This window comes from Heptranchias perlo, chromosome 20 (genome assembly GCF_035084215.1).
Source record: "Heptranchias perlo isolate sHepPer1 chromosome 20, sHepPer1.hap1, whole genome shotgun sequence".
NCBI lineage: Eukaryota > Metazoa > Chordata > Chondrichthyes > Hexanchiformes > Hexanchidae > Heptranchias > Heptranchias perlo.
In genome coordinates, this window is record NC_090344.1 from 21,619,870 (window position 1) to 21,639,240 (window position 19,371).

The following is a 19,371-nucleotide window of genomic DNA, read 5'->3' on the forward strand; positions in this document are numbered from 1 at the left end:
TTATTAGCACCACGCTCTAACCAACTGAGCTAACCGGCCATGTAACCGTTTTAGCTTTATGGGCTTACCCACGTGTTGGGTAGTTTGTGTTTATTTTTACACCTGCTGACAGGGTTTTTCAACTAATGTTGAATAAACCACATCCCTCAAACATTGTTACTTGTTTCTGTATACATTGTCGAGGATGTAGATCAAAATTAACAAACAAAGAGCACTTTAATGTAACAAATTAAATTCCGATCAATATTATTTTACTAACAATGAACAGCCCATCCATAAAACACTGCCCCGCTATAAAACCTGTGGGCAGGACCCTGAGCTGCTGTGAAAATGATATCACCGCAACGTGATTCGATCACGCTGCGTTTTGACGTTCAGTCAGATGTCTGTCTGTCAGTTTCTCCGTCTGATTAGGTCTCTGCCTTATTCTCAGGCCAGGCTTTTTCTTTGCTGGCTGCAGGCCTCGCTCCCCGACTGACTGAACAACGAACGGGCCGTGTGTCAGAATCAATGACTGTGACTGACTGTCTGCCCATTTATGGCCACATTTCTGAGTTCCTGCCTTCGCTCTGTGTCGCAGGCCTGTCTCTGTCCCTTAGGATCACAACACACCCACAAGCTTCACCACTGAACGCAGGTTTGGTCAGTTTGTCCTCGCAGGTCCTTCGGAAGCTAATGATTTTGAACTGAATTATTTTTCCTGAGTGTCTTGTGAAGTTTTGTTCAGTGATATGTTTGCGAAAGAGAACGGAGGAAACAGTTCGTGTGCAATTCGCCATTTCTCGACATCGGAATAGAAAACGTGATTGGATGGATAGAAGAGGTCTGAAAGGATGGCCGATCGGCTGTGGGTGGCACCGAATTCAGCAGTGGCTGCAGTGGTTCATTGCCGGTAATGAAAATGAGGTAATATACCACCACAAGCTGCCGGTGCAAATCATTCAATTTCCCAAACTTGACCCACCGAATCAAATGAAGCTCCTGGGAAAGCTACAAGACAACGCCGGTCTATCAGGCATCGTTTGAAGCAACTGGCAGTTTAAAGTGGCATCTACAGCCATGCAAGTACTGCCATGTGCCGCTGCGATCGCGGAGTGGTTGAAGCGTTAAATTCAAGATGAAATGGAGTTTTCATTCGCAGGTTTGATTTCTGCTCGCTGAATTATTGTTTAAAGATCCGTTCAATGCTCAAATGAATGAACTGGATCGAACTCACTTCATTTATCTCTCTCAGAGCATGAGAGATACTCGAACGTGGCCGGCGCTTTTAATTGGGTGCCCAATGTACTCTTGCAAAATTCAAATACACAAGAAAGAATCTTGCCCAATCTGCAACTAAAATTCTGCTACTTTGCAGAACCACCCATTTATACTCGACTTTATTTACATGAATCTCTCTATCTCTCCCTGTCTCTTGTCTCTATGTTGTCCCCTGATGGACTTCTCAGGCTTCCTGGAACGGTAAAGGCTGATCTAACCTGCAACACCAGCAGGGAAAGGTAAAGAAAATAAAGACTGAGACGGTCGGAAAAGTAAAGGTGCAACCCAGCTGATAAATTCGTACCTAATATCTCCACATTTTTGGCTCTTCGCCCTCACAGTGAAAGAAAACAGCAATGTGAGTAAAATATCCTTATGGTAGCTTGCATACTCTGACGATGCCGAGACAAATGCCAATGCAGCTTCAGATTAACTAATTCTGAAAAGTATTATTTGAAAAAACAAGTCGTACTTTGTAAACGAATTTAGTAAAGTGAGGCTAATATTGGTGACTGCAAATAGTGAGTGCACAACTTCATATTGCTGGACACTGGAATAGAAAACGAGATTGGGTGGACAGAAGCGGTTGGAAAGGATAGCCGATCGGCTGAAGACTATGGTGAAATTTTAGACCGTCTGCATGGCTTTTTAGCAAGCGGCTCGTTGGTCTAGGGGTATGATTCTCGCTTTGGGCGTTTATCTAATGGAATATGCGAGAGGTCCCGGGTTCAAATCCCGGACGAGCCCTCATATGTCACTGCTTTTTAGTTGAAAGTCACCAATTGGATTCTGACATTTTTGCAGTTGTCAGAATTTAATTATATTTGAGCTCCAGAGGACAAAGTGCAGAAGTTTCCAAGGCGCAACACACACGGAGTAAATAAAATGTCTCAAGATGATGTGGAGATTGAAGCTGAATGTGAATTTACCCCATTTTCGGCGGTCTCATTGATATTAGATCACGGGATCGAGAACCACATATCCAAGTTTGCCGATGACACAAAGATGGACAGAATTATCGGCAGTGTCGATGGAAGAATGAGATTACAGAGTGATATTGCTAGATTAAGTGAATGGGCAAATGGATTTCAACGTAAGCAAGTGTGAGGCCGTCCACTTTGGACCTCAAAAAGATAGATCAGAAAACATATTAATGGATGTCACTCCAAAAAATTAACCTTATGACATTTTGTGTGGATTCGCTTGTTTCTGAAGTCTGCCAAACTTTAAAAGTTACCAAAGTATTGCAATAGGAACCGTATGGCCCGTACGGGGATTGAACCCACGACCTTGGCGTTATGAGCACCACGCTCGAACCAACTGAGCTAACCGGCCATGTAACCGTTTTAGCTTTATGGGCTTACCCACGTGTTGGGTAGTTTGTGTTTATTTTTACACCGGCTGACAGGGTTTTTGAACGAATATTGAATAAACCACATCCCTTAAACATTGTTACTTGTTTCTGTATACATTGTCGAGGATGTAGATCAAAATTAACAAACAAAGAGCACTTTAATGTAACAAATTAAATTCCGATCAATATTATTTTACTAACAATCAACAGCCCATCCATAAAACACTGCCCCGCCATAAAACCTCTGGGCAGGACCTTGAGCTGCTGTGAAAATGATATCACCGCAACGTTATTCGATCACGCTGCGTTTTGACGTTGAGTCAGATGTCTGTCTGTCCATCTGTCTATCTGTTTATCCGTCTGATTGGGCCTCTGCCTTATTCTCAGGCCAGTCTTTTTGTTTGCTGGCTGCAGGCCTCGCTCCCCGACTGACTGAACAACTACCGGGCTGTGCGTCGGAATCAGTGACTGTGACTGACTGTCTGCCCATTTATGGCCACATTTCTGAGTTCCTGCCTTCGCCCTTTGTCACAGGCCTGCCTCTGTCCCTTCGGGTGACAAAACACCCACAAGCTTCACGACTGAACGCAGGTTTGGTCAGCCTGTCCTCGCAGATCCTTCGGAAGCTAATGATTTTGAACTGAATTATTTTTCCTGGGTGACTTGTGAAGTTTTGTTCAGTGATATGTTTGCGAAAGACAACGGAGGAAATAGTTAGTGTGCAACTCGACATTTCTCTTCATCGGAATTGAAAACGTGATTGGATGGATCGAAGAGATCTTAAAGGATAACCGATCGGCTGCGGCTGGTACTTAATTGTGCAGTGGCTGCAGTGGTTTATTACCCGTGGTTTGTTACCGGTGGCTTGTTAGCCTTGGGATGTGATTCTCACTTTCGAATATTTGACGATTGATTCTGAGCGAGGTCCAGTTTCTCAATGTTGTTTGAAGCTCAAATAAATATGAACCAGATTTTACCAAACCATATTTCTCTCCTTCTAACAGATATTTCAGCAGACAAGTGTCCAACAGTCTCTTACAAAACATTTGAAGGAATCTCTCCCGAGCTCCATGTTAAATTATTGCTCGTTCGCAGAACTTGATATTTGTTTCTATACTTTAATCTGTCTCTTGACTCTCTGTGTTTTCACCTCATGGACTTCTCAGGCTTTATTAAACGGCCAAGGATGATCGAATCTGTAGAGAAGTGTAAAGATAGGAAGACTGAGACGGTGGGAAAAGCAAAGTTGCAACCCAGCTGATGAATTCATAACTCATGTTCACTAATGTCTCTTCGCCCTCACAGTGAAAAAATCAGCAATTTGATTCCAGTATACTTTTGGTTGAGCGTATAATCGGCAGATGTTGAGACAGACACCAATCGAACTGTTGTCGTGGCGATGAAAGCGCCCAATGCTAAACACTAGATCACAAGGTAACGCTGAAAATTCTTTGCTGCGAACAAGCTGACCAACGCGGCCTTTCCCACTTGTCATTTTCGGGCCAGGCAAGCTGCTCGCACAAAACAGCATTTTCTGTTCGAACTACGATCGGGACAAAAGGTGATGTTCAGTCAATGACAGCACCAAGTGCAAGTAGCCATATACACGAAATAGAAAGTGAGGTAATATACTACCACAAGCTGCCGGTGAAAATCATTCAATTTCCCTAAATTGACGCACCGAATCAAATGTAGCTCCTGGGAAAGCTGCAAGACAACGCAGGTCTATCGGGCATCGTTTGAAGCAACTGGCAGTTTAAAGTGGCATCTCCTGCTGCTTCTGTGGGGAGTGAGAGAGAGAGATAGACTGTCGGTATCTGCGTACAGTTTGATTTTGTACAGAACTGCAGAGAGAAACAGCAAATATACCGGGGCTGTGAGATATGGTATCTTATTCATATTTAACTACAAGAATATCCGGAATTAAATGCTGAAAGGAATGGAGAGATCAGAGGCCTGAGAATAAACACAGAGCTGAATGAATCACGAAAGAGTGAAAGAGAAATAAATGTCATCAGTTCCACAGTGTCTGGTGCGGAATGTTGAGAACTTCCCGGTGGGCTGGTGGTTCGAATTCGGTGTTTTCACCGCCACGTGGTTCGATTCCCAGTCAGGGAATGAACGTTATACAAGAATTAAGAACCTATTGAATTAACTGCATGAAGCAAATTAATCGCAGTTCGTCGTTGCATCATTGTTTGAATCAACATTAATCAACAGGTCACTTTTTATTTCAGACTGAAGGAGATACTGACATGGTCATCAAGAGACAGTCAAAACTTTAATAAGATTTTTGCTCTTTGCATGAATTTTTATCATTTTACACATTGTAAGTCATAAAGTAATACAAAAAATTCAGAAGCCTTTAAACCGAGTAAGAGTCGAACCTATAATATTTTAAATCTATTAGAAGATACGTTATTTACTGCACCACTGGCTCAGATTGCAGAGAGTAAGCAGCAGCTCACACTCTCACAGCGCTGCGAGGTGAACAGGTCCAGAGTCAGCCTCGGTCATGAGCACGGGACACCACGAGTCTGAGAGCATCAAAAGGCGCTCACTAAACAATTACCAAAGAGAGGTACGTTTTTTTTCGGCCTCCGACAGCTTTGCTGGTCGAACAGAACACTTCAAAGGAGGAGATCTTTACGATCGTTCGTTCAATTCCGTCTCACAGGAGCGATCAAGCAGCAATTAGCTCAAGGACGCTCTCGGAAGTTTACAGCTTAAAATTTTGGCGCTGTGGCACAGGACGCCTCTTTTCCTTTCTCAAATCTTAAGGCTTTCTGTGTCTGCTCGAACACGGCTGTTTTGCTGGAGCATTTGCCTGTCCTCACCAGAAGGGAGCGCCTTCGAGCTGCAACACGTCAAACCGCACTCACTTTCATGCAAAAAATCTTTTCCCAGTCAGTCAGACAGACAGACTTTCCCTGCTTCCGAAAGCTCGGGGCGGCTGTTTCTTTCCCGTAACCTGATCTGTCTTCCACAGGCTCGGGCTCTTCTCAGCATCATTCATGATTACTGTGGTTTTCCGTTCTGCTGTTGTTCACTTGCTGATACTTGATACCGTCGATTGTAGCAAAGTAATTAATGTATTCAGGGAGCGGGCCAACCCAAGGCAAGATTTCTCTGCTGGTCGTGGAGGTGCTTGGAGGCGAGTGCGAAGCAGCTGCTGTGAAGGACAATCCGTTCTTATATTTCTTGCTGGTTTACTTAAAAAGAAACCTGCCGTGGACGGATATCGGGTTGATTTTCTGGAAGGATCAAATCAACAGCTCAGAAAAATCAACCAAAGCCAAAGGAACAAAAAAATCTCGGTAATTGTAAAGGATTAAATGCCGGAATTCAGAATCCAACCCACGCCTCCAGGAGAGGTGGAGACCTAAAAGCAACGCCTGAGACCCGCTCGGCTGTCCAAACTCCGAAACTGTGATTTACTGACCCTGATTTGCCCAATGAGGCGCCAAGAAAGTTTCACGTGGTCCGGTTTTCGGTGGATGCTGTTGGAAGGCAAAAGGATCCCGCATTGGTCAGAAATCAAACCTTTCAGGTGGTGAGCGAGAATTCGCCCCCTGAACCACCAATACTTACATCATCAGTAAATGCATGTGTCCTTTTGGAATCTTATCTGAAAGAACATGCAGTCGGACAGAGCTCCTGTGATAACCCAACTCAGTCTGACCGAGAGCCATGCAAGAACTGCCATGTGCCGCTGCGATCGCCGAGTGGTTGAAGCAATAAATTAAAGATCAAATGGAGTTTTCCTTCGCAGGTTCGAATTCTGGTGGCTAAATTATTATTGAAAGATCCGTTCAATGCTCAAATGAATGAACTAGATCTGATTGACTTCATTTATCTCTCTCAGACCATGAGAGATACTCCAGCGTAGCTGGCGTTTTTAATTGGGTGCCCAATGTACTCTTGCAAAATTCAAATACACAAGAAAGAATCTTGCCCAATCTGCAACTAAAATTCTGCTACTTTGCAGAACCACCCATTTATACTCTACTTTATTTACATGTATCTCTCTATCTCTCCCTGTCTCTTGTCTCTTTGTTTTGTCCGCTGATGGAATTCTCAGGCTTCCTGGAACGGTAAAGGCTGATCGAACCTGCAACACCAGCAGCGAAAGGTAAAGGAAAAAAAGACTGAGACGGTCGGAAAAGTAAAGGTGCAACCCAGCTGATCAATTCGCAGCTAATGTCTCCACATTTGTGTCTCTTCGCCCTCACAGCGATAGAAAACAGCAGTTTGACTAAAGTATACCTCTGGTAGCTTGTATACTCTGACGATGCCGAGACAGATGCCAATGTAGCTTCAGATTAACTACTTCTGAAAAGTCTTATTTGATAAAACAAGTCGTACATTGTAAACGAATTTAGTAAAGAGAGGCTAATATTGGTGACTGGAAATAGTTAGTATACTACTTGATATTGCTGTACATAGGAATCGAAAACGAGATTGGATGGACAGGAGCGGTTTGAAAGGATGGCCGATCGGCTGAAGAGGGTGGTGAAATTTTATACTGGCTGCACGGCCTTGCACCCAGTGGCTCGTTGGTCTTGGGGTATGATTCTCGCTTTGGGCGTTTCATTAATTGAATATGCGATAGGTCCTGGGTTCAAATTCCGGACGATTCCTGTTATATCAATGTTTTTAGTGAAAAGTCACCAATTGGATTTTGACATCTTTGCAGTTGTTCGAATTGAATTATATTTGAGCTCCAGAGGACAAAGTGCAGAAGTTTCCAAGGCGCAACACACACGGAGTAAATAAAATGTCTCAAGATGATGTGGAAATTGAAGCTGATTGTGAATTTACCCCAGTTTGGGCGGTCTCATTGATATTCGATGACGGGATCGAGAACCACATATCCAAGTTTGCAAATGACACAAAGATAGACAGAATCGGAAGCAGTGTAGATGGAAGAATGAGATGACAGAGAGATATTACTAGATTAAGTGAATGGGCAAAACTGTGGCAAATGGATTTCAATGGAAGGACGTGTGAGGCCGTCCACTTTGGACCCAAAAAGTTTAGATCAGAATACTTTCGAAATGGTGAATTACTCGAAACTGTTGAGGTTCAAAGGGACTTAGGGGTCTATGTACATCCATCATTAAAATGTCATGGACAGGTACATAAAATTATCAAAAAGGCTAATGGAATGTTGCCCCTTATATCTAGAGGGCTAGAATACAAGGGGGTAAAAGTCATGCTGCAGCTATATGAAGCTTCTGGTTAGACCAAACCTAGAGTACTGTGATCAATTCTAGGCACCGCACCTTAGGAAGGATATATCGGCCTTCGAAAGAGTGAAGCATAGATTTACTAGAATGATACCTGGATTCCAAGCGTTAAATTACGAGGAGAGATTATACAAACTAAGGTTGCATTCCCTGGAATTCAGAAGATTAAGGGATGATTTGATCGAAGTTTCAAGATATTAAGGGGAACTGAAGTGGTAGATAGAGATGAACTATTTCTGCTGGTTGGGAGTCAAGGATTAGGGAACATCGCCTAAAAATTAGAGCCAGGACTTTCAGGAGAAAAGTTAAAAAACACTTCTACACGCAAAGGTTGGTAGAAGTATGGAACACAGTTCTGCAAACGGCAGTTGATGCGAGATCAATTGTAAATTTTAAATCTGAGATTGACAGGTTTTTGCTAACCAAAGGTATTAAGAGATATGGGGCTACGGTGGGTTTTTGGAGTTAGGTCACAGGTCAGCCATTTTTTTGAATATTCATGGGATGTGGGCGTCTCTGGCAAGGCCAGCATTTATTGTCCATCTCCAATTGCCTTAGAGAAGGTGGTGGTGAGTCGCCATCTTGAGCCGCTGCAGTAAGTGCGGTGAAGGTTCTCACACAATGCTCTTAAATTGGGAATTCCAGGATTTTTACCCAGTGACGATGAAGGAACGGCAATATATTTCCAAGTCGGCATGGTGTGTGACTTGGAGAGGAACGTGCAGGCGGTGTTGTTCCCATGTACATGCTGCCCTTGTCCTTCTAGGTGGTAGAGGTCGTGGGTTTGGGAGGCGCCGTTGAAGAAGCCTTTACGAGTTGCTGCAGTGCATCTGGAGGATGGTATACACTGGAGCAGCGGGGCGACGGTGGTGAAGGTAGTGAATGTTTAGTGTGGTGGAAGGGGTGCCAATCAAGCGGGTTGCTTTGTCCTGGATGGTATCGAGCTTCTTGAGTGTTGTTGGAGCTGCATCCATCCAGGCAAGTAGAGAGCATTCCATCACACTTCTGACTTGTGCTTTGTTGATGATGGAAAGGCTTTGGGGAGTGAAGAGGTGATTCACTCGCCGCAGAATACCCAGCCTCTAACCTGCTCTTGTAGCCACAGTACTTATATGGCTGGTCCAGTTAAGTTTCTGATCAATTATGACCCCCAGGATGTTGATGTGAGGGATTGTGCGATGGTAATGCCGTTGAAAGTCAAGGGGAGGTGGTTAGAAAGTCTCTTGCCTGGCACTTGTCTGGCACGAATGTTACTTGCCACTTATCAGCCCAAGCCGGCATTTTATCCAAGTCTTGCTGCATGCGTGCACGGACTGCTTCATTATCTGAGGGGTTGCGAATCAAATTAAACATTAGCAGCAGCGAACACCCCGATTTCTGACCTTATGATGGAGGGAAGGTCATTGAAGAAGCAGCTGAAGATGGTTGGGCCTAGGACACTGTCCTGAGGAACTCCTGCAGCAATGTCCTGGGGCTGAGATGATTGGCTTCCAACAACCACTACCGTCTTCCTTTGTGCTAGGTATGACTCCAGACACTGGAGAGTTTTCTCCTTAATTCGCATTGACTTCAATTTTAATAGGGCTTCTTGATGTCACATGCTGCCATGATGTCAAGGGCAGTCACTCTCACCTCACCTCTGGAATTCAGCTCTTTTGTCCATGTTTGGACCAAGGCTGTCATAAGATCTCGAGCCTATTTGTCCTGGTGGAACCCAAACTGAGCATCGATTAATAGGTTATTGGTGGGTTCGTGCCGCTTGATAGCACTGTCGACGACACCTTCCATCACTTTGCTGTTGATGGAGAGCAGACTGATGGTGCGGCAATTGTCCAGATTCGATTTGTCCTGCTTTTTGTGGACTGAATGGCGGAACAGGCTTGTTGGGCGAAATGGCCGACTCCTCTTCCCGTGTTCCTCATTGGTGCAGAATGCAAAACGATCCTGCATTGGCCAGGTATCAAACCCGGGTCGCATAATCAGCAGGCGAGAATTCAACACGAATACCATCGATCCTCACTTGGCTATTTGCTGTATGTGTCCATTTGGAATCCTGTTTGAAAACACATGCAGTCTGGCGGAGGTCCTGTGACAACCCGACGCAGACTGGCCTGCAGCTGTGCAAGAACTGCTGTGTGCATCTGCGATGGCCCAGTGTTTGAAGAGTTCGACTCATACCCCACTGGAATTTTCTTGCACCGGTTTAAATTCTACTCGGTTAGTTACTGTTCAACGATCTGTTCAATGTCCAAATGAATAAACTGGAACTAATTGACCGCATTTACCTTTTTCAAAGCAGGAGAGGCATTCCACCGTGGCGGGCGCCCATTGTTCTCCAGCAAGATTTCAAGACACGAGAAGGAATATCTCCCAATCAGTATCTTGAATTCTGCTAGTTTGCAGAACCTGGCATTTATACTCTTTGTTTATTTGCATGCATCTCTGTATCTGTCACTGACTCTGTCTCTTGTCTCTCGGTTTCGTTCCCTTTTAGAATTCTCAGGCTTCCAGGAATGTGAAGGCTGATCTAACCGGCAACAACAGCAGGCTGAGATGTTAGGAATGGTAAAGTTACAACCCAGCTGATGAATTCATAGCCAATGTCTCCACATTTATGGAGCTTCAGAGCAATTCATTCTGCAATGTGTTTCATTATAATACAAGTCGTACATTCAAAACGAATTTGTTGAAGAGAGGATAATATTGTTGACTAGAAATAATTGGTGTTGAATCTGATCTCGCTGTACATCATATATTGTAGAAGAAAGCGAGATTGGATGTCCATGGTGTTCTGAAAGGATGGCTGATCGGCTGCGTGGCAGCGAAATTTTACAGTGGCTGCACGGCTCTGTTGCCAGTTGGTCTTTGCATCTGATTCTCGCTCAGGGAGTTTCACTGGTTCAAATCCTGGAGCTCTTCTCCACTTTCACTTGATTTCCCACGAAAGCCGAAATAAAGTTTCACTCTCTTCGGTCCTCCATAAATCCTGCTGTCGCAGCCTCTCTCACTCCGGGAGCTGGGGAATAACGGAAAACTGGTGGGTTTGTTGTCCCATCTGGAATGCGGTTTTGAACTGGTGTTTTTCGCCGAGACAGCGCTGCAGGAGCCTTTAATGATCACTCACAAATCAGCTGAACACGGTCGGAATGTGCAAACCATATTGCTTTTCCGAAATAAAGGAGTGACGTTCATTGTGAAAACACGGTAGCAGTCTGGTCTCGCTCACTGCACAAATATCAATATCTGAATGAACCAGCTCTCCGGCAACCATTGAGTCCTCCCTTCGGACCTTGTGTGTGAAGAAGAATTCTGAGTTCCGTGCAGCCAATCTCGGATTTTTAAATATTTTTCATGTGCCTGCTATCGGACCGCAGGGTCACTGGTGGAATATCAGCCGTGCTCCGCTGGCAATTTTTACCCTGCATTTTCTTGCAGACAAAACACACATTGGAAACCTGGCGCTGTGAGGCAATGAATTCTGAGGTAAAAGATATCCAGGGCGGGCTGAAACCACCAACCTTTCAATTAAAAGCCGAACGCCCTGGCCGATTACACCACAGAGACACTATGTTCTTTATACTAAACCATTAATTCACCGCGCTAAAGTTTGAGTTTGCAGCGACCAATACAGCAGCTGTCCATCATCAGTTTACTTTTCTAAATAAAAGGTGTGCAGCTTGCACGAGTGAATATTTTTGCTGCATTATTTCTGAGCATTAGGCTCATAACTGCCTGTATGTTTGAAGGCTCAGTCCGCAGTGGGAGAGAGAAGTGGTTTTTTGAACTGTTATTTGACCAGGTTCTATTTCAGTAAAATTCCCGTGACCAGAAAATGAGATGAGATGAATCGAGCAGGTCCAACCTGCCGTTCTGTAACACTACACGGCATCTACAAAGTTGCCTATTTGCACTTACAGTGAAGCGGAGGGCAGTTTTCACCCTAAAACCAGCAAGATAGTTGGCGCAGTAAATAGTGTCGATGGGAGCAGAAAGCAGCAAAGGGCCATTGATGATTAAATGTGAGGGCAAAACTGTGACAGATGGAGTTCAATGTGAGGAAGTTTGATATAATCCACTGAGAAACGAAGATAGATCAGAGTGTTTTCTAAATGGAGAGAAGTTAGGAACTGTCGAGGAGCGGAGATATTCAGGGGTCCAAGTACAGAAATCTTTGCGTCAACTGATTTTTTGCTGATCTGCTGGCTGGCAGCTGGTGTTTACGATATAATTGTTTCACTTTCATACTGCGGGTTCGATTCTCGGTCAAGGAAATCATTTTAACAAAACAAATATGAACATTACCAATTTAATACATGAAACCGATGATTCTCTGTGAAAGATGAATGTTTGTGATCGTCATTAATGAACCGATAACTTTCTGCTGCAGACCGGTGGAAATATTAACATGGTTAACGAGTGACAGCGAAACTTTGTGCTTTGCATGAGATGAACTTCCATCCGTTCTCATTTCCCAGACAGTATTTTAAGAGTCTGGTTAAAAATGTTCAGTGTTTATGACACCAGGACTGTGATAGAGCCGTTGTTAAATTGAACAGGAACAAACAATTGACGGCGCCTTTTCACAGGTGAATCTCAGCCCTGGAGGGTTATCAGGAGTAACTTCCCAAATAACGTTTCCGCCTCCGATCTAACCGGGGACTTTTCGCATGTGAGACGAACGTGACGACCGCTAAACTAGCGAAACCTTTGCTCAGTTCATAGCACTGTGTCGCTTCTCCGTTAGACAACATCACTTCTGTCCCACACTCAACGCCGCCAATCCTCTTCCGCTTTCCTTCACAAACATCTCAATGATCAAAACTTCACAAGTTACACAGGAAAAAATCTTCAAAATTTCAAAATCATTAAACTCCAGAAGGAACTAAGATGTTAATTCGTGGGATTTAGGTGTCGCTGGCAAGGCCAGCATTTATTGCCCATCCATAATTGCCCTTGAAAATGTGGTGGTGGGCCGCCTCCTTGAACCGCTGCATTCCGTGCGGTGAAGGTTCTCCCACAATGCTGTTAGATAGGGAGTTCCAGGATTTTGACCCAGCGACGATGAAGGAATGACGTCACCATTCCAAGTCGGGATGGTGTGTGACTTGGAACGGAACGTGCATGTGGTGTTGTTCCCATGTGCCTACAGCCCTTGTCCTTCTCGGTGTTGGAGGTCGCAGGCTTGGGAGGTGCTGTCGAAGAAGCCTTGGCGAGTTGGTGCAGTGCATCTTGTAGATGGTACACACTGCAGCAGAGTAAAGTTGCGTTCAGTCAAAGTCGGTGTGTGAATGTTGTGTGTGTATTGTCATCCTGAGAGACAGAGACAGGATTGTGACACAGAGCGAAGATATGAACTCAGAAATGTGGCCATTCAGGTTCATAAAAAGGAAGACGGTAAGTCAAAGTCATTCATTCTGACACACGGTCCGGTACTTGGTCATTCAGTCGGGGAGGGAGGCCTGCAGCCAGCAATCAAAAAGCCTGAGAATAAGGCAGAGACGCATTCAGACGGATATACAGGTAGACAGGCAGATGGACAAACAGACAGACAGGCAGAGAAGCAGACCGTGTCCTTTGCCTTTTATCCTGATTTGTCAGTAATAATTTTAAACAGCTTCTGGATCGGTCCCTTCCTTTAATCCTGTGCAGCAGCAGTGAAAACAACTTTTTGGATTTGAGGGTTGAGCCGAATCCGAGTCCGTACCCCAGTCCCCAGGAGAAATTCCCTCATTCCTGGGCACTTTGTGTTAAGCAGAGCTGAGCAGCAAAATGTTAATAATGGGAATAGTGGGACTGAGATTTGCTTAAACAGCCGGCACCCTGTAAAACAGAGCTCCAAGTATCGGTTTAAATAAAGTCCTGAACTGACAGAGGGGAGGGCAGATGAGGATTGAATTAAATCCCAATTCACTGAATCTAAACAAGGTTTAAAGAAGTGAATCTTTCAGGAGTTGGATTCCTGAGCCTGTGTGTGAGCTGAAACTGGATCGGTCCCGTTCAGTAAAAGAGACCGGCAGGCGGCTCCCAGACAGGGCTCAGGCCGGGACCGGGCAGCGGCTGGATGAGAGAGCGGGGCTCCTGCGCTGTTGCTGCGACTGCTTCCGCCTCTGAGAGTCCCTGCGGCGGCGGGTACTGATTTCCCTCTTATGGATCCGGCTCCAACCTTTCGTTGTGATCCTCGTGGCGCAACGGCAGCGCGTTTGATTCCAAATCCCAAAGATGCGTGTTCGAATTACGTTGGGGTTGTTACATTTTCACCACGTTTCAGTGTCACTCTGTTTTAACGCGGGCCAGTCTTTCAGGGATGGTCCATTCACTGCATGTAAAATAATATTGATCATGGAATGAACACACCACTGAAGGAGGCCATTCGACCCATCAATTCCTAACCTGCCTTTTGTAAGAACAATCCCATTGGTCCCATTCCCCGTCCCTTTCCCCGTGGCCCTGCGTTTTCCCCTTCAAGTATTTATCAAATTCCTTTATGAAAGCCACGATTGAATCTGCTTCCATCACCTTTTCAGGCAGCGCATTCCAGATCATAACCATTCGCTGCGTAAATAAAATTTTGCTCATGTCGTCTTTGGTTCTTTTGCAATCACCTCAAATCTGTGTCCTCTGGTTCTTGACACTTCCGCCAACGGGAACAGCTTCTCTTTATTAACTTTATCTGAACCCTTTATGATTTTGAACACTTCTATCAAATCTCCTCTGAACCTTCTCTGCTCTCAGGAGAACAACCCCAGCACGGCGTAAATGCGGTCAATCAGCTCCAATTTATTTATTTGGGCATTAAACAAAACGTGAAAGACTGGCAAGGCGTTGTCCGAACAGAAGTCACTGCTTGAAGATAATAAATCCAATCGCTGCGTGGGCGCTGGGTTCAAATGCTACCACTGATAGAATTTCTGGCAATGTTCATTTTGACCTGTTCGCAGAAAACCCGATTGTCGTGCGATGGAGCAGAGGATGTGAAATAAGCTTAAAGTGGAAGTGCAGATATTAGTTTCAATACAGTGACTGGACACGTTTCCACAGGTAAGGGCCCCTCACCTTATGATTCTTTCCAGCAGAGTGGGACAGGTGATCAGAGTGACCGGGCTCCAGCGGCGCAATCGGTCAGTGCGCGGTCCTGACATGACAGAACAGGATCGGGAAATATCGAGGTTGTTAATTCGAGTCTCACCGAGATCAAACAATCATTTTGCTTGTGAACATTTCGACCGGAGTTAAAGGTACAATTGGTGTGTTCCAAAATGCATCCATTCATTTGTATTGCCACGTGTTTCCTCCGGACTACGCTGTTGCAATAGCAGATGAGATGTTCAGTATTACTTGTTTGTCCGAGGGAGGCTGCGGTTTTGGTGATGCAAATTATGATTTTGATCCATCGACAAATCGTGCGATTTAACTGGAGCTTTAAATCAGCGCCTGAGACCGCTCAGCCAGGATACTTTCCATCCGACACTTCAGGAGCTAGTTTTACAGGAATAGAATTACTACAAGCAAGAATTCTACCCCTCCAGCACCAATGCTCACACGGCAGCAGGATGCATGTGTCCAGTTAGAAACCTGTCTGACGGAACATGCAGTCTGACAGAACCGTAAGTCCAGCAGATTGACTTTCGGTCTGAGATGATGTTGAGTCTCCTCCTTGAGAGTGTTTCGCCAATCCAGCTCAGAGTGGATTTAGAATCATAAATTCTGGTTTGACTGGAGCCACTTGTGTAAGATGAAGTGCAGGGAGCAGTTTCCCGTCCTTGACGGACATTAATGATCCTGTTGCGGTTTTGCTGCAAAATATCACTTCCCAGCTCCCGAAACTAAAACCCAACTCTGGTGGGACTCGAACCCACAACCTTTGAATACCTCCTCCAATCATTCAGTAGAAGTCCAACACGCTATCCATTGCGCCACAGAGTCAGTTATGTAGTATGCGGGAGAGCGGGGATCTTGTGCTGTGGTTGAGGCGGTCAGGCTGCTCCTGCTTCCGCTTCTCACATTCCCAGAGCCGCGGCGGCAGTCTGCACGGATCACCCTCCAATGGATCCGGCTCCAGCCGCTTGTTGTGGGCCTGGTGCAAGAACAGTCGCGTCTGACTCCAAATCAGAAGGCTGCGTGTTTTGAACCAGTTTGAAATCACAGCATTTTCACTGTGGCTCAGGGTCCTGCCGATAGATTTTTGATCGGGACAGTGTTTCAGTGATGGGATGTTCAGTGTTTGTGCAACAATATCAAAATTAAGTTTGATACATAAATTAGCTTTTTTTCTGTTAATTTCTATTCACACCCTCTCCAGTTTTATGTAGAAACAGTTAACAATGTTTAAAGGATGTGGTGTGCAGTGTTTGTGGAATCAGTGTAATTAAATTTGATACTTTCATCAGTTCCTTCTCCAACCCAGACTCTTATCATTAGATTTGTAGCTTCACCCTGTTTAAAATAGGTTACTCAGTGATATAAATAAATCAGTTACAACCCCGAAACCTCAGCGGGTTTATTTGTTCCAATGCTTTATGATGATCTCGATTTCCATTGAAATTTTCAATCAGCAAATCCCAACGGGTGTTTTGGGTTTGACAAACTAATTTTTTACTTGCCTGGTTCCTGGAAATTATCCAGTGGGGATTTGCTTACCCGTACAGATATAGAAATAAATACATTCCATCATTTCACAAATGACAGTTGTGTAAATAAATATATCGCGATATCCAACATGGAAAAGCAGCTCTTCATGTTCTTAAACAAATTTCCTCATTTTATTTTATTAATCCACTTACGTTTCAATGTAAAACATATATTCAGAGTATCCCTCTAAACTTAAAGAATGGTAAAACAATTGCAGGTTTTACAAACACATAACATGCGATCGTATAAGTAAGATTAAGGCTGACTTTGTGAAATTTTTATTCTAATTATCTTTATGATGGTGCGAAAAATATTTCTCGATGTCCGTCCCCAACTTAACAGAGAAACTAAGATGAAAACCAAAAGGATTTTTCAAAAACTATTTGGAGCGATTTGATCGGTTCCACTTCTCCTTTCTTTAATTGTTACCTTTTGATAATTGTTCATCTTGATCCGTTTGCTTCATTTTTCCCAGTCATTTATGGTGAATTTTCTGTCCGTTAACGTTCTTAAATATTTGATTTGTTTGTTCCCTACCTCTTCACTTGTGATTTGTCGACCTTCAGGTAAAAATCTGAAACAGAAATGTGTTTATATTCAGGCGTGACTCTGAAGTGTGAGACCGATAGGTGATGCCGGATGTGTGACCGAGAGAACAACTGCTGGAGGCAGAACTGTCTCCTTACATACCCCGTGTGGCATTGCTCATGGTAGGTCGGATGACAATGTTTTATATTGACTGAACGGCTATGTATATAACGCAGAACGGATTTTACTGCTGCTTTAACTCCACAAACTTTAATCACCATAAATGACCAAAGTCTCAGATCAGTAAGAATTGAATTGCTGTTGGTGAGGGGAGTTTGCACATTGGAAGGAGTTTATACAATTACAGCTCCAGGTGAAACCTGCAAACCTCCCTCGCCTGTAGATAACGTCACTATGAGATGTCCAGCTTTCTTTGCGCTTCTGGACTTCTGAAGTGTGATTGAACCTTCCCAAAAGTTTCCTATAATTAGTGAGGAAGGAAGGTATCAGTCAAAATGTGATATATAAACGTGGATGTTTCACTGGGTACCATGGGAACCTGATACACTGCTCATTCCAGTTATTTGTCCAGCAGGAAACTGAAATCATTCTCTTCAACTGTACTCGCCCGAAGGAAAAGGAAACAAACAAAACTGCTCAGTTCTTTGTTTTAGCTTCTTCTGCTGGTTTACGTTCACTCACCGAGAAAGTGACAGAGAGACTGAGAGATTGGATTGGCTTTTTCACTTTGTAATCGATTATACTTTGTACTTATTGTAAGAGACGGTTCCATCCCAATTGTCATGTGCCTGATATTCTCATTAATACTATGATGTGTTCAAAATGAGTTTCTGCTAATTTTACAAAAGCTGAACAGCGAAACTGCTCTGAAACGAGTTTCGCTTCGTAACTTTTAATGGAGAAGGGTTGCTGGTTGTAACTAAATTAGTTTGTAAAATCAGCCCTCTGGAACAGTATCCTCGAAACGTGTTTCGGACACATTGTATGAGAGCTCCATCTGTCCAATGAAGGAACACTTCCGCACTGCAGTTCTGGAATCCTTTCCTTGTTGACTCCGAAACTAATACAAACATTATTTTGTTAAAGATCATTTTGTTGTTGAACTCACAAATTGGGTAAATATCACATCGGAGGCTTAAGACAATAAAGGACCCGATGAAACAGGCACTTTGAGCAGCGAAGCCACGGAGCCAAATCAAGCTGCAAAATCACCATCTCCTCTCACTGACACCTGTCAGATACTCGCCACTGTGTGTTGGAGTTTGAGGCCGTTTGGTTCATTTCGATTTCGCTTGCACATTTCGCTGTTTTTATCTGTCAACCTGTCGGTTGATTCTGAATGAAAAGTGAAATAAAATACATCAACTCCCATGAATTGGGCCAGTGGCGCAATGGATAACGCGTCTGACTACGGATCAGAAGATTGTAGGTTCGACTCCTACCTGGCTCGGGTTTGTGCAATTTTATCTCTGACACTGGGGAACGAAGAATCAAATTTCCTGATCAGGTATTGTTTATGGTGAAGCAGGAAAGAAAACATTCCATCTTGAAAGATTTAGGTTCAATTACAAAAAGAAACTGTGACCACAACGTTTTCCAACAAGCCGCCTTTCAGTTTGATGTCAGACACACGAACATTGCAGCACGAGGTGGAGGCACCGCGCTGATGACCTTCAGGTGAAAACGGGCCGTTCAGACACTTCGTGTGACACAAGAGCTTTCCAATCCCCGCCAGCTCCTGGACGCCGAGACGTTCGTTGAAAGCAGCATTCACCGACAGGACCGCTATTCCGCTCCCTTTGCCGGTCTGCAGGAAATCCGATGCTGAAAATACAAAGTAGGACGGACAGTATCTGGAAAACAGTTATACTTTCAGTGTTCAGACTTTGGTGAGAACCATAAACAGGAGTTTGGATACATATAAACTAGGTGTGGAGTAGGAGAGCGCTGTTCTTTTATAAACTATGGGTGTGTATATGTGAGTGTGATGTTTATGTATGAACTGTGGGTGTGTATATATCAGTGCGATGTTTATATATGAACAGTAGGTGCGTATATATAAGTGCGATGTTTATATATCGACTATGAGTGTGCATATATGAGTGCGATGTTTATATATGAACTGTGGGGAGTATATATAAGTGCGATGTTTATATATGAACTATGGGTGTATATATATGAGTGCGACATTTTTATCTAACTATGAGCGTATATATATGAGTGCGATATTTATATATGAACGGTGGGTGAGTATATCTGAGTGCGATGTTTATATATGAACTCTGGGTGTGTATATATGAGTGCGATGTTTATATATGAACTGTGGGGATG

The 19,371-nt window shown here is 44.0% G+C and overlaps 4 non-coding genes across 4 annotated transcripts; 2 read left to right on the forward strand and 2 right to left on the reverse strand.

The window, feature by feature from the left end:
• Positions 1–1,917: 1,917 nt before the first annotated feature.
• Positions 1,918–2,007, forward strand: trnap-ugg (transfer RNA proline (anticodon UGG)). Its single transcript is given in 2 exon segments — positions 1,918–1,953; positions 1,972–2,007. It is a non-coding gene; the product is annotated as a tRNA-Pro (tRNA).
• Positions 2,008–2,521: 514 nt separating this feature from the next.
• trnam-cau (transfer RNA methionine (anticodon CAU)) lies at positions 2,522–2,595 on the reverse strand. Its single transcript has one exon. It is a non-coding gene; the product is annotated as a tRNA-Met (tRNA).
• A 13,099-nt stretch (positions 2,596–15,694) lies between these two features.
• Positions 15,695–15,786, reverse strand: trnar-ucu (transfer RNA arginine (anticodon UCU)). Its single transcript is given in 2 exon segments — positions 15,695–15,730; positions 15,750–15,786. It is a non-coding gene; the product is annotated as a tRNA-Arg (tRNA).
• A 2,631-nt stretch (positions 15,787–18,417) lies between these two features.
• On the forward strand, positions 18,418–18,490 carry trnar-acg (transfer RNA arginine (anticodon ACG)). Its single transcript has one exon. It is a non-coding gene; the product is annotated as a tRNA-Arg (tRNA).
• Positions 18,491–19,371: the final 881 nt, after the last annotated feature.